We start from the raw sequence: 14,786 nt of genomic DNA, 5'->3' as shown, positions 1-14,786 counted from the left end.
GCCGTATATTCCACTACTGACCTTTTGAGAAATACGTTACCCTCATTGCCTCCTTTGCATCTAAAGAAAATTATTTTTCTTTATAGGCTTCTTTTCTTCCAAGATTGCTCTTTCTTTGTTTAGAACTTTCCTTAAAATATCTTTGAGACCTCTGCCGGGGAGCATAATGATCATCTGCATCAAAGATCAAGCAAGCAGAACAACCTGTAGCGTAAGAGAATTATTCCCCTCATGTACAATTGAATAAAATGGAATTGAGGTGACATCTGAGAATAACTAATTTCTTTTGCAGAAAAGGCATTTGATTGTGATTTGCATTGATAATCATTCCATCATTCTAAGAATTCTTCTAGAAAACAGGGTTCTGTGTATAAACTAAAAATTTCACTTTTTGTGGGGGGAGGTCAGTGATGATACTTAATGTTGTACAAATGACTTAGGATGATGATAAGTGGTTTGGCTGGGTCACAGACTGTCAGGTGGTTGCAGAGAAAGGTGCCTGGGCTGTACTGGGGAGAAATGACACAGTTGCATATTTATTGGGCTGAGATCAACTGTAGGGTCACGAACAAGAATTAATCCTTTCTCAGACTGAAAAAGCTAAAAAAAGAGTATCCCATTGGGCATCACTGGAGGAACAGTTAGCTAATGAAGGTGCTAAGCCTTTTGAAATGTTGAGAGCAAGTCCTGTTTTCCTGCTGCTTACTGTGCTGAAACAAGACCATTATAGGACCAAAGCACTGTATCCATGGGAACGTAGAAGTCAACTTTAAAATTTATAAGCTCTTAAGAAAGCAACTGATTTCTTTTTTTTTCTTTTAAAATAATTTTTTAAGCAGTATTTGTAGAATGTTTTAACAAGTGGTCTAAAAATGGTACTTTATTAGTACACTGAAGAAAAAACAGGTATGCTATGGTACTCAGGATGTTACTTTAATAAGTAAATCTGGCTCTCACAAATCAGGATTATTTTGTGAGAACAAGCAATGATAATGAGAAGAAGTGTTTTCAGAATTGGGTTTCACTCTACATTGGAAATTTCTCAGAGTTAATGGTTCCTCCAGCTAGTCATTTATTGCCAGGAAAGCCCTCCTTATTGATTATGACTGTGTATTAACGGCTCTATCAGATATTAATTTTGCAAGTTTCTTGGTAAAATGTTCTTTATTGATTCTCCCAGGGGTAAAAGAGCTGCAGAAGTGGAAATAGGAAGTACTGTTTTGCTATGTCTAGATATTTAAATTTATTTTCAAAGTATCAGAACTATTACAGGAGCGTTTCGGGCAGGTATTTGGATTCCAACAACATAATGCATTGCAAGACTTTTTATTATACCAATGTGAACTTGGAAAACAGCTGGATGGACCACGTCCGGAATACTAGCACATAAAGAATCATAGGCAGCCAAATTTCCAGTACAGTTCTAGATCACAGAATCACAGAATCACAGAATGGTAGGGGTTGGAAGGGACCTCTGTGGGTCATCTAGTCCAACCCTCCTGCTGAAGCAGGGTCACCTACAGCAGGCTGCACAGGACCTTGTCCAGGCAGGTCTTGAATATCTCCAGAGAAGGAGACTCCACAACCTCCCTGGGCAGCCTGTTCCAGTGCTCCGTCACCCTCAGAGGGAAGAAGTTCTTCCTCATGTTCAGACGGAACTTCCTGTGCCTCCGTTTGTGCCCATTGCCCCTTGTCCTGTCGCTGGGCACCACTGAAAAGAGCTTGGTCCCATCCTCCTGACACCCACCCTTCAGATATTTATAAGCATTTATTAGGTCCCCTCTCAGCCTTCTCTTCTTCAGGCTGAACAAGCCCAGCTCCCTCAGCCTCTCCTCGTAGGGGAGATGTTCCAGTCCCCTCATCATCGTTATAGCCCTGCGCTGGACTCTCTCCTGTAGCTCTTCATCTTTCTTGAACTGGGGAGCCCAGAGATACCTGTCTTCAGCACTGTTTGTGAAGAAGTCAAAGCTGTGTATGCAAATCAAACTGCAAGTTTTCAGCTAACACTGTAGTGTGTGCAAATGGAAATTTAGCAGGCTTAAGTTTAGTAGTCCCCTTTAAATTGGTTGTGCCAGTATCTGTGAGGTGATTCTATGAGTTTATCGGTGTTCCAGGTATAGCTCATAATTGCTGCTTCACATTCTGAACAAAGCCATTAACTGAAACTGTCTACATTTACCGAAATGGGTTTCATTCATTGAAGACATTGGGGCACATTTAATGCCTTTTTGCTTTGTGTAAAGACAATAATAAATCTTGCACATTTGCTCATATTTATATCAGACTTCAAAGTTAACCCAAATCACTGTTTTGATGGAGGGGCAGGCTTTATGCATTCAACTAAAATCTCTTTTTTTACATAAACATTTTTTGTTACAGGTTTATTTTTGATAGGACTTTATTGTAAAGACATTGCCTTCAGGAAGAAACATTGGAATTTTAGGGTGGTTTGAAAGCAACGTGTAAGGATATGTTATATGTCACGACTCTGCTGCCTCACATGCAGTTGGATAAAAAGGACTTGAAATACTGCTGGACCAAACGTGCAATAAAACTCTCTAATATTTCAGTGGAGATGATTGCATGTGAAGCTACTTCAGAATGAAGCTGATAATCCTGGACCTCTTTTCGTGAGAGGCTGAATACAGGAAGGTACTTCATAAACCAAATCAGAATAGAGGCCTTGCAACAGTCTGTGGAATTACATAGTTTGCAGGGTTGCTCCTGGGCCAGCACAATGTTAGACAGCAAGATGTAATTTTACCCTACATATGTGTACCGGAATTTGCATAGTTGCACTCTGCTGCAGTTAAATCCAAAAGTAAAATTAACCTGTCTATCAAACAATAATTGCAGTGAGGGAGGAGGTTCATGCAATGATTTTGCTACCTTATTCTGCAATAAGATAGAATATTGAATGGGCAATATTTTCAGAGTTACCGTCTCTTCTTATGAGTCTGTCAAATTTGGGTTACAAATGCAAGAAATGTAAACTTTAGGTAGCAAATATTGGTATTAAAGATTTGATGTTTGCTTCTCAGTAATTAGGAGTCAATTTATAGATGCTTTTTTTGCTCAGGATAAAGTCTAGTTTTGAACAGCTGGAGAATTAAAACAGTTGTTAGAACATTTGAATTTACTAAATTCTTTTTTGGAAGCACTTAATGAAATTGCTAGCTTTTACACAATTGGTCACTATAAATCTAAAATAGGTTCTAAAAATTAGGATAGTCATTACCTAGCAAGAAGTGTTACCACTGATTATCTTTATGCCCACACTATGAACTTGGGATGCCTACTTTTCATACAAATACTTTAATATGAATTTTCAGACAATGGACACAATAATTCAAGGCTTGCTGCCTTCATTTGAAAGTTAATTTGGATGAAAGTATGGTTTGCATTTAAAGTGCAAAAGCTCTTCCTGTAGAAGTGCATGTGTGGATAGTTCTAACTCAGGAATCAAAATGTCTTCTTGTTTCAAATAATCTACTTTGAAAATAGAAGTGTTTAGCTTAATCCTTCATTGAACTGGAACAGGTCCACTTATTCCAGTCCACCTGTGAGTTATGTTGGAAAAGGAGTAGCTTTTCTGAATAACTACTATTCATTTCAGAAATATTTTTCCAGCTACTTAGGTCTGAGCCTGATCTCAGTTGACATGCATTGCAGCCTTCCGAATCTCAAGTCTAAATTTTGCAACATCTCATCAAATAAAAGACTCTGTTTTAAATGCTCAGAAGACTGGACTCCAAAACTGAATCTAAGATGTATTAAGTATTTGTGACAAAATGTAACCTAGATTTTGTGGCTTTTACCAGTCTCAACCTACAATTAATTCTTTGTTGGCTGTAGGTATGGTAGTAGCAATATTCTTTAACAGTAAAATTGGCAGTGATGATGGTCATTGACTGAATAAATTAAATCATTGATTGTTTTGGTACAGAGGAATTCAAAGCATGTTCACAAATCCCACCAATCTCAGTCAAATGGTGCCATGACTTAGGAATAATTCCCTGAATCAGGATTTAAGGCTATCAGCTTGAAGAAGCAAGTAGTGTTATCTTTGGGTGTCTGGACTGTGCTTAACCGACTAGAAGAGTTATATGGCTGAGAACTTGAGACATGATTGCAAAATATTATATAAACATCTTTTGGGCACTTCCGTAAATTCTGAGAGTTAAAAATAAAATCCTTACACTTAGTGCCTTTGGGGACTCAAGTAATTATTTTTTATTTTTAATTCTTTTTTTTTTTTTAATGAGAATTTAAGCTCCTTATGCAGTTTATACAATAGCGGATGTGCATACCTGGATTACTCTGAAGGTCATATACTCTGTGTATTGGACATTTCAAGCTGCTGTCCTGCTTAAGTTCCAAATCATTAGCTCAGAAAATGGGAGCTTAAATATAAGCATAGTCAATGGGGAGGAAAAGTAGTCCTCTGCATAGTATGTCTACCGATGGAAAAAGCTACAGAAAGCGAACATAAATTTTTAATTCAACATTCCTTAATTTAAAATAAACACACCACCACCAATCCCCTCCCCCCAACAAGCTTACAAAAACTAGGTCTGAATTCCCAGTGGGAATAATGAGCAACAGCAAGAATGAATGCTGGGAGAGAAGAATGAGATTGTATTAGGCTCCATCACAATGGGAGGTAAACCCAAATCATTTATAAAAGGTAAATGCTGGCAGAACACAGGGAGCTCGGAGCACCACACTGCAGGTGTGATTTATGAGGCTGGGGACTGGCTATAAATCAAACCCTTTTGTTTTAAATAGTACTGCTTCAATGCAGGAGATCGGTTTACATGTAGAGGAAATGATGAAAAAAATGCAGTACATTGCATCCCAAGAATATTAGAGAATCAGCTTTACAATGCGACTATCAGTACTGCGTTCAGACAATGGATATCTGATGTGCAATTTAACGAATGCTCCCACTGCTTGAACAAAGTACTCCAATCTAGCAACTCAAGTTTGTTTCAAATGTATTAATTATGGGATCTATTTTGTGAGACCAGCTATTAAAATCATTGCACTTATGATCAGCAATTCATTGGCTATTCCTCTTAACTAGCTAGAGGTGTCCTTTATGCCACCAAAGGTTCTGCCTGTTTCTATGTTATCTGTATTTTTCCTTAATTATAAAGGTTGGGTCTCATTATTTAGTGGCCTTGTCCTGTGAAAATGGGTGGATAAAACGATTAATTCCTAAAGAGTCAAACAGGGAGTAGGCATCCTGGAAAGTTCTACACCATTGCAGGAAAATACATACCTCTGACAAAGAAAAGTGCTTTTCTCTCTCTATTGGTTGTATAATTAGCAGCTAGAAGAGATTTTAAAGGTAATGATTTAGGAGAAAATTATTTCGTCTGCTCTGCTTTCCAGGTCTGCCAGGGTTTATCTTGGCTGCATATTTTGCGTTCATTTTGCATGCATACCACTCGAGCAAACTATATGCCTGAAACCACACTGTGTGTCCTGACACGTGGGCCAGAGAAGGGCTTAAATAAGCCGGGAGAGACCAAAAGGCCTACATAAAGGGAGGTGCAGCAGTTACATCAGTGTTCAAAGAAATTTACAATAAAACAAAAGCTGAGTGTGTTGCACGTATCCTAATCACTTGATGGTACTATATCAGTAATGATTTAGCCACGTGAGTGTAAAAGTTGGCTTTAACTCACTGATAAGCACAGTACCTTTGTGTCAGCAAGGAGCCAAGAGACATCCTGTATTGCAACGCTTTATTTCTTTCCAAGAGTCCAAAATGCAAACTGCACAGAAACACATGAGCAGAATTTCCAGGATCTTTCTGAGGCTCTGGTATTGATATATCCAGCATCAGCTATAGCTGGAGGCATTAATATCAATTGCTAGTGTGAGGAAAGTATCATTTCACTGAAACAATTGATTTTTTTTTCCTTCCTTATTATTATAAAAACACATCTAGTACCATAAATTTATGGGTCACTCTATAAATGTAAAAGCATATTCCCTACTCAGTAGAGCTTGCAGTCTAAATTAGACCAATATATGAAAAAGATATATTGATGATGAACAGAGAAAAGAAAGAAGTGACTGAAATTGCTTTTACCGATTTCTTGAATCTGATCAAGTTTCCAGCTGATAATAGGCCAGACTTTAAAAAGTATTTGGGCTTCTGTTTTCCAAAGATTAGGGTGCTTAAGTGGCTTTAAAAATACAGTCATTTTACACATAAAATCTAATGCACCACAAAAAGCAGATTATGTGGAAGAGGAGTAAAGATGGTTTTGTGCCTTATGAATCTTACGTTGTCGTGGACACCAGAGTCAATTTTGATAGATAGCCTTGAAAGGCATCTGCCCAAGTTATGTAGTTCTCTCGGGTTCCAGTGTCATCTGTAATTTTTCTAACATTTTGTGTTTTAACTGGATTCCTGAAAACTCTTTCCATCTTAGTTTTTTTTCTAGGCAAACGCTCTGTCTCATTTCTTTGTCTGTTGTGTCCTGTGAGAGAAATAATTTTGTGGGCCAAAAGTAGTGTTTTAAATCCTGTTTTTGCAAACTCCTCTGCCTTTTACACAAATAAAGATGTCGCTCAAGGGACCTTGTTGCAACAGTTGAGAAAAAATATAATTAAAGCTGGTTTAAACATTGAATTTCTTTGCCATCATAAAGGTTAAATACACGGAAAAGCAAAAGAACATTTATATAGCAGAAACAATAATGAAGGGTTTACTTCTGCAGCCTCCTTGAACAGTGGAGGTTGTGGCTTTTCATATGTACAGTCATCAGCAATAGCTGGTAATTACCAAGTTCAAAGCCTATTGTCTCCTCCAAAAGCCGACTTGTTTTTTTCGGGTTGTTTCAGAATGACGTGACGTCTGATGGCTCTATTCCTTTTATAGGTCTTCTTGACACGCATCGAATCCTGATGTGGGATGGAAAGTAATTTTTGTGAATGTATTTACAGAATGATGTGTAATAGATCTAGCAAAGACTGAAGGCTGGTAATAGTGACTGATGTAGTACCACGGAGAAAAGAAACCTGAACACTGCTCTCCGAGGAGACCGAGGGAGGAGTGAGGTAATAACGGGTTTCATTGCCCAGTCGGGGTTGACAGCAGGAGAGGTGAATTTGCTCCTCAAATTGTGCTCAGAGGATGGGCGGCAGTGTGTATTTTACATATATGTGGTAGTTGATGGGACAGACTTGTTCAGTGATCTAGGAGGCACTGTGCTACATACAAAGGTCTCCTGTAAAGCTGATGAATGTGTTTTCCAATTGCAGGGCTGATATGTCAAACGTCTCCCTGAAAATCTTGAATCCAGCCTTGCCACGGTTTGCTGGCTGTATAATCTCTTTAAACCAAAGGGTACTGCACTGAGGTAAAATCACAAGAGAGATTTTTGTAATCTGTAGCTGACAAAGGGAATGTGCTAAATGTATTCTAACGGTGTGGTTTTACTTTCACGTAGGTGTTGGCATGCGCAAACCATTTCAAAGTGACTGCTGCAATGGCTACAAGCAGGAGACGTTCCGTACGAGCTTACATATGAAAGCATGCTCTCTGTGGGCAGGGTGTATAAAGAGGGAGATTCATGAACTTTGCTTCTTAAACCATAACCTTCCACATATGGACCTCAAGTAGGTCATGTATTGGGGGGAGCCAGGAAACGCATGTACGTGTGTGATGCAAATCTGATAGCCTGTCTAGTAACTGGGAGTGGCCAACATACGTGCATCCCAGTTTGTCAGATGTGTTTGTACGTTTTCTGAGATGTTATAGATGTAAAGTTTATATCAGAGCTTAGAATCTGACCTTAAAAAGTAGATGCCTTCTAAGATTGTATTCAACTTCCTTGTGATAAGAATTAGCTTTCCAACTTAATCAGCATTTGCAACTTGATTCATCAGAGCATTGAAGATGTGCTTACAGCAATCTCCATGCAGCAAAATTTTTAAATTTAAATACATGCTCCGGGAACAGAGCTGAAAATTAAAAATTTACATGCTTCACAAAACTGGGTTTCAACCTTGAGCTTCTGGATGGGAAAATTAGTCATGAATGTTTGGTTTGTGGTGTGAGATTTCTCCCTTTTTACTCAGAAGGGACTGGCACAGGAGGTGTCACTGGAAACCACGACTACCAGTGAACAGTTAGCAGGAGATTTTAGAACCCCTTTTAAAATAACAGCTAAATATGTGAATAGGTATATAATAAGCAGAAGTAGGTTTCTTTAACATTTGGTTATTAAAAAAAGACAAATTTTTGAAGACAAATTTCAGTTTCAAAATTAAGTGAAAAATTTGTAATTCAGAAAAAGTTTGCAGTCATCTGTAACCCTCAGGGTCTGTATGCCTGTAGACAGGCATTCCCTTTCTAAGTAATTCTTCCAAGATCTTGGGTTTGTAAAAACCTAAAAAACATGAACAAATAAATACACACATGTGTTTTGATATGCTCCACGTTTCCTCTGATATTACCCTGTAGGATACAATAAAGACATGAGGAATGGGAATGAAGGGATCAGGAATATCAGGGATAAAAGATGTAAGAATTGGCTCTTTGGAGGATGCCCTGTTACTAGACCCTAATGTATTTTAGAAATGCCATCTTCAGCAGCGCTTCTAGCAGAGTTCTGCAAAGTCCACTTGACAAAGGTGTTTGCAGTCTGAACACGGGACCTCTTTTACTTCAACACGCCATTGGCAGCAGCAGTATCTCTCTTCCCCCTCTGCCATCTGCAGACCAGAAACATCACTATCTCCCAGCCACGGCAAACTGAAGAACCCAAACAGCCTTATCTGGTCTCCAAAACATGCACTGTGAGGAATGTCCTAGAAATGGTAACTTCCTGATGTGACTCAAATGCTGAATGCTGACATCGGTGGATGGCTTCTGAATTTTCAAGCATTTGTATGCTTTTTGTGGCTTTGATATGAAAGATGTTCTCTTACAAAAGAATTTCATTAGTTGAACAATACTCTTTCACAGCATTGTAGGAATTAGTGCAACAGACAAGAGCACTTTCTTGTCTGGTGCCTATCTTCGGATTTGCCAGGGGGCAACAGTGTATGACAGAGGGAGGATTCTTTAAAAGCCCCGATTAGGCATTAATGCTGGTGCTTATTTCTGCCTTTAATGTACCTCTGATAAATTGTTATCAAAGTCAAGTGATTTGTAAGGTTTGAGGTAGGCCGTCTGGTGGGGAGTGTGAGAGGGATGGAGGATCCTGCCAGACAGCCCACCTCAAACCTTATAAATTGCTGGAATGTAGGGGTTTGGAGCAGGAGTCTGGATTTGTTTGTAAGTATGTGTACACATTTTTTCTTTAATAGATGTGAAGACTACAAAACAGGATAAGCAAACTATTGCTTCAGAGGGAAACGTTTAAAAGAAGTTTGAGAACACCTGTCGTAATTATTGTATATGACATTAATTTTAATTTCCAGTTAAACTCTGAGCTAGAGAATGTCTTACACACATGACTTCTGCTGGTCACCTTCAGATTATGGGAAAGAGCCTGTTTTGCTATTTTTAAATGATTTATTTAAAGCCCTTGTAAAGTCTTATTTCTCTCTCTTTAATTCCAACCCAGGTAAGAATTTCTTTTTTAAACCTCATAAATTAGAGAAATTTCCTATTAATTCATCTGGAATATCCATTGTTAACAATGTTAGATATTTTTTTTCCTTATGAATTTTATAATTGATGATTGATCCAATTTAGTTCTAAATAACAGAAGAAACAGAAACCCCTCTAATTTCCAGAACCTTCTCCACAGCTTTGTGGACTGTGTATATTCCAGTCACAGTCTCTATCTGTGTAAAATTTGGAATAAATATATTGAAGTCAACAAAGCTGTTTTAGTTTAACATAATGTAATAATAGACTCTGTCCTTGAACTCCATCTATCATTCCAGCACTCGTTAAGCATTCTGGTTTTGTTCGTAGTAGGAGCCATCATAAAGAAACTGATTTCCCTCTGTTCACTCATCCAATTTATTGCAAGAGAACTCCATGTTCATTTGTCCATTACACAGCGTTTTGTGGGGTGAGAAAGAAACAAGCCAAAAGAAATCAGCAGAAGTAGTTATCATGTTGGGTGAGACTCTGCTCTCATTTATTTTTGGTATAATGCAGAACAGCTCCACTTCTTGCAGAGGAGTTCATTTGCATTCAGTTGGATGAAACTGATTCCAGATTACACTCTGAACTCCAAAACTTACCCTCTCTACCCCTATTTGCTGCACAAAAGAGACTTCTTCTGATCTTGTTACCTATGTGTCATGATTTCCATTACTCTGCTGTTCCTCCCCCTCCTTCACTGCTAGTTGTGTTCTCCAAGTTGGGCAGCCAGGTAGTGTGTCCTGCATGGCTGTTAAAATTGCACTATAAATAGGCTGGGAAGCAATATTTTTGGAGGAAAGCAATTGGCACAGTCCTCTTTCCTCTCCCCAGTGGCAAAGTTGTTCATGACCACAATGCACCTGGTCTCTGTTATCCGGAGAGCATAACCCTGGCGTTGTTTCTGCATCTGGGTCCTTCACAGGGTTACACAAAGCATGGTACGTTTTGATACGGATGCTACCATGAGTGTGTTGAACATGAAGGCAATGACAGAAAATGAGAGACGTCTCCTCTTGCATTGCTCCGTACTGCAAATGAAACGGCTTTCTTGGTGGAGCCAAGCTGAAATCTTTCCGCACAGTTGGCTCAGTTAGAAATTTGCAGTCAGGAATGTGTTAGCTGGTAAATCTGTAAGCTGTGAATTGCACAGAGACTTGACATGACAGTAGATGAAGTGATCCAGCAGTAGTTTTGCTTTCCCTTCATGCCACTCATTGGCTTCCTGTTTAGCTGCCTCATATGAAATCTTCTCAATCTCAACTTCAGGGCCTTGCAGACATTGCCTTCAGTGCCATGTCACCTTCCTGTACAAGTTTATCAGCTTCATATCTGTCCCCTGCCTACAACTTTGTGATTTCTGTCATGTATTTTCTATCCCTGACATAGTATTTACCCAGAAAAGTGACCTGCTTCTGTATGTCAGTAATTCTTTTCCCACCTACCATCCCTTTCTTACATGTCTTACAAGGAGTGACTGAGGGAACTGGGGCTGTTTAGTCTGGAGAAGAGAAGGCTGAGGGGGGACCTTATTGCTCTGTACATCAGGAGGATGTAGCGAGGTGGGTGTTGGTCTCTTCTCCCTGGTAACTAGTGATAGGACGAGAGGCAATGGCCTCAAGTTGCATCAGGGGAGGTTTACATTGGATATTAGTAAAAATTTCTTTACTGAAAGAGTGGTCAGACACTGGAATAGGCTGCCTGGGGAAGTCCCCATCCCTGGAGGTGTTTAAAATCGTGTAGATATGGCACTTCGGGACATGGTTTCATAGGCACGGTGGTGTTGGGTTGACAGTTGGACCTGATGATCTTAGTGGTCTTTTCCAACCTATGATTCCATGATTCGTGCCTTCTCCATCTAGCATCATTAGGCCTTTAAGTAATGAAATAACTTGCTTTGGTTTGTCAAGGATGCTGTATATTTATGCATGTTGCGTGGGCTAAGATCAGTATGACTCTTATGGAGTTGCATTTTTGAAGCTGTGTGTACAGGATCCCTGTAGACCATAATAAAAATCCCTGAATATGTCTCAATTTCAGTGATATGAGGACAGTGGCTGAAACCAGTACTTCATGGCATGATCCACGGCTAAAGTAATTACAGTGGTCCGTTGCAGCTAAATATATAGATATTGTAGATGAAGTGTTTGTGCATTTGTGTGGTTCTGGAAGAACAAAAAAAATAGATCTGTTTGGAAATTCTGTATAATCACAGAATCATAGAATCACAGAATGGTAGGGGTTGGAAGGGACCTCTGTGGGTCATCTAGTCCAACGCTCCTACCGAAGCAGGGTCACCTACAGCAGGCTGCACAGGACCGCATCCAGGCGGGTCTTGAATATCTCCAGAGAAGGAGACTCCACAACCTCCCTGGGCAGCCTGTTCCAGGGCTCCGTGACCCTCAGAGGGAAGAAGTTCTTCCTCATGTTCAGATGGAACTTCCTGTGCCTAAGTTTGTGCCCATTGCCCCTTGTCCTGTCACTGGGCACCACTGAAAAGAGTTTGTCCCCATCCTCCTGACACCCACCCTTCAGATATTTATAAGCATTTATTAGGTCCCCTCTCAGCCTTCTCTGCCTCAGGCTGAACAAGCCCAGCTCCCTCAGCCTCTCCTCGTAGGGGAGATGTTCCAGTCCCCTCACCAACCTTGTAGCCCTCCGCTGGACTGGTTTAGGTTAAATTAATATTGCAGAGACTTTCCCTTTGGAACGATGTTTTGTTGACTGCTTAGAATGAATCAAGTAAAAATTTTCTACAAATACCAAATTATTGTTTAAAATGTGTCACAGCATTGGTAGGGCACCTCTGAGCTCGTGCTAAACTCTGCCTTCAAGTTTGTGGTGAACTCCCAAGCTCCACTTTGACTGGGTGGTTTGAAACATGGTCTCTTCTTTTGGCTTCTCTGGCAGTTTTCCAATAAACAGTCTGTCAGCCTGTTGTACTTTCACAGCTGTATTGGCCACTTTGGCCTCCCCACCAAGCTCCTGACTAATGTCAGCTCATCTTTGCTGAGAATGTTGGTCCTACTGCAAAAGTGAGTTTATAATTTATTCTTCGTGGAGGTGACAGCTGATAGCGAACAGACAAACACTCTTTGCACACCAGTCACTTTTCTACTGAAATAGCATAAGAAATCACATGTACACACACATACAGGTATGTATGTATATGTATGTGTGCGTATTTATGAACACAAAAATGTGTATGTGTGTCTTTCTAAAAAAAAGAAAGAATATATATGCTCATTGCCTTTTCTTTCTTCTGTTTCTCTACCACTCCCAGGAGCTGTGTATGTCAGAGCCTTTCAGGCAGTCCCCAGTCCTCAGGTGAGGCACAGCTCTTCTCTGAATCATGGACTCGGTGTCATTTGGTTCCTACTTCCTTACTTGGCCGCTTGCCTTCTCCAACTCTTTGTCTCCCTTTCTTTCTTGCTCAGCTTGCCCTCCCCAGCTTCTTAATCTGTGAGATTTTATCGGGGCAAAGTCTGTGCTTCTGTAGGATAGTATCAATGCTTCATTTAATTCTTCTGCCTTTAGGAAAATTCCCAGGCTCTAGCTCCAGCACCCAGTACAGACAGACTGCCTTTTCCTAGATGTTAACCTTCTCATTGCCCTGCCCTGGTGCCCAGACAACAACCCTTACAAGAGACTTTTTCAAAGATAGATTTTTTTTTTTTTTGGCCCTGCTTCCCTGCTTATTAACACAAACTGTGTTGAGCCAAGGTATGGTGAAAACAGCCGGATATAAAAGTACAAGTGATTCCTACAATGAAAATAGGATTTTGTAAGGTGTGTAGATGTGTCTTGGATGACTCTTAAAAGGTTTTGGAAAAAAGACTGACGTAGGAGACTAGAAGGCCCCAAACTAAATTAGTAACTCAGAAAAAGGTGTTGTGCTCTCAAGTTACAAAAAACCCCCTCTTGAACAATGCAGCACAGCGACAGTTTTCACTTTCATGCAGTAAACAGGAGTTTCAGGAGTAACTGTTTCAAATGAGCCGTATTTGACAGGCAAACTCAGACTGAAACCCGAGTGGAGTGTTTGTGAATGCACTTGGGCTGAAACTGAAGAACAGCTTTCCATGAATCACTGTAAACGGAAACCACTGTGTTAACGCAGATGGGCGCCCTACTTCCCAGCTGCGGTGCCTCCTTCTGCTCACTCCCTATGGATGAGCATGAAGCCGTAAGAGGTGACCTTGCGTAAAGAGCTCTGCCCCAGATACAATACCGGGAAGGAACTATTGTTCAAGCACAAACCACTCCTTGCTCTTCTCCTGTGCAGGGCGGAAAACAGAGGAGGTATAAACCCTTCTGAGCTGTCCTTTCTTCCCCCTGCCAACTGCTCTTGGCATAGACTTGTCCCCATCCTGCTGATACTCTTGGGGCATCCAGCCTCTGTGGGCAGCATGTTGCCCTGCAAGCCACAGGTTGTAGCCCTCACTTCTGTGTTCTGTGCCTACATTTCCAGTAACTGTCTGGGTGGTACCATTTCAAGGACATTTCAGTCTCATTTTATTTTTTCACATCTTCATTTATTTTTGAAAACCAGAGAAGTTACAAAACGCTTTTTTTTTTTTCCCTCCATCCTGTTTCTTGTAGGCTATAGCCATTCCCCAAAGTATAGCCACTGTTGGGTTGAAAAGTAATGGTTGTTTAATATTTCACAAAAACCTCACACCATGTTTATTGCCACTGTCCTAAGGAAAATGTTATATTTAGTGCTTTATGACACAGAAAAGGCTCTTTTTTCTAAACTTATGGCAAGTTTTTATTTTTAGATCACTTTCCAAAGTGGTAGAAATATTAGATACCTAGATATATGTTTAATGTTTTCTATTGTTGGATTGTAATTCTTCCTGATAGAGAATTTAGCTATTTTTCTTCATGAAACTTGGGGAACTTTTTGACCTTCCAAGTGATTTTGCTATTAATGTAAGTCTGAGCAGAGTCCAATATCTGTCAGTAGTTCTGATTTGTACTGGTTGTTGCACACTGGCATCAGTACTGACTGAATAAAATGGAAAAAAGTGCAAAAATAGAAGTCTATGCTAAGGTGTGTGGCTGCTTTATTGCTGCCCCTCTTGCCCCCATCAAATCCCATCTGTCTGTATTTGATATCAGCTGTCGAGCCTGCTGTTGGTCAGGCTTCACCCAGGTGCTG

Source organism: Opisthocomus hoazin, chromosome 2 (genome assembly GCF_030867145.1).
Source record: "Opisthocomus hoazin isolate bOpiHoa1 chromosome 2, bOpiHoa1.hap1, whole genome shotgun sequence".
NCBI lineage: Eukaryota > Metazoa > Chordata > Aves > Opisthocomiformes > Opisthocomidae > Opisthocomus > Opisthocomus hoazin.
The sequence above is the reverse complement of the archived record's forward strand: the minus strand, read 5'-3'. Positions refer to the sequence as shown.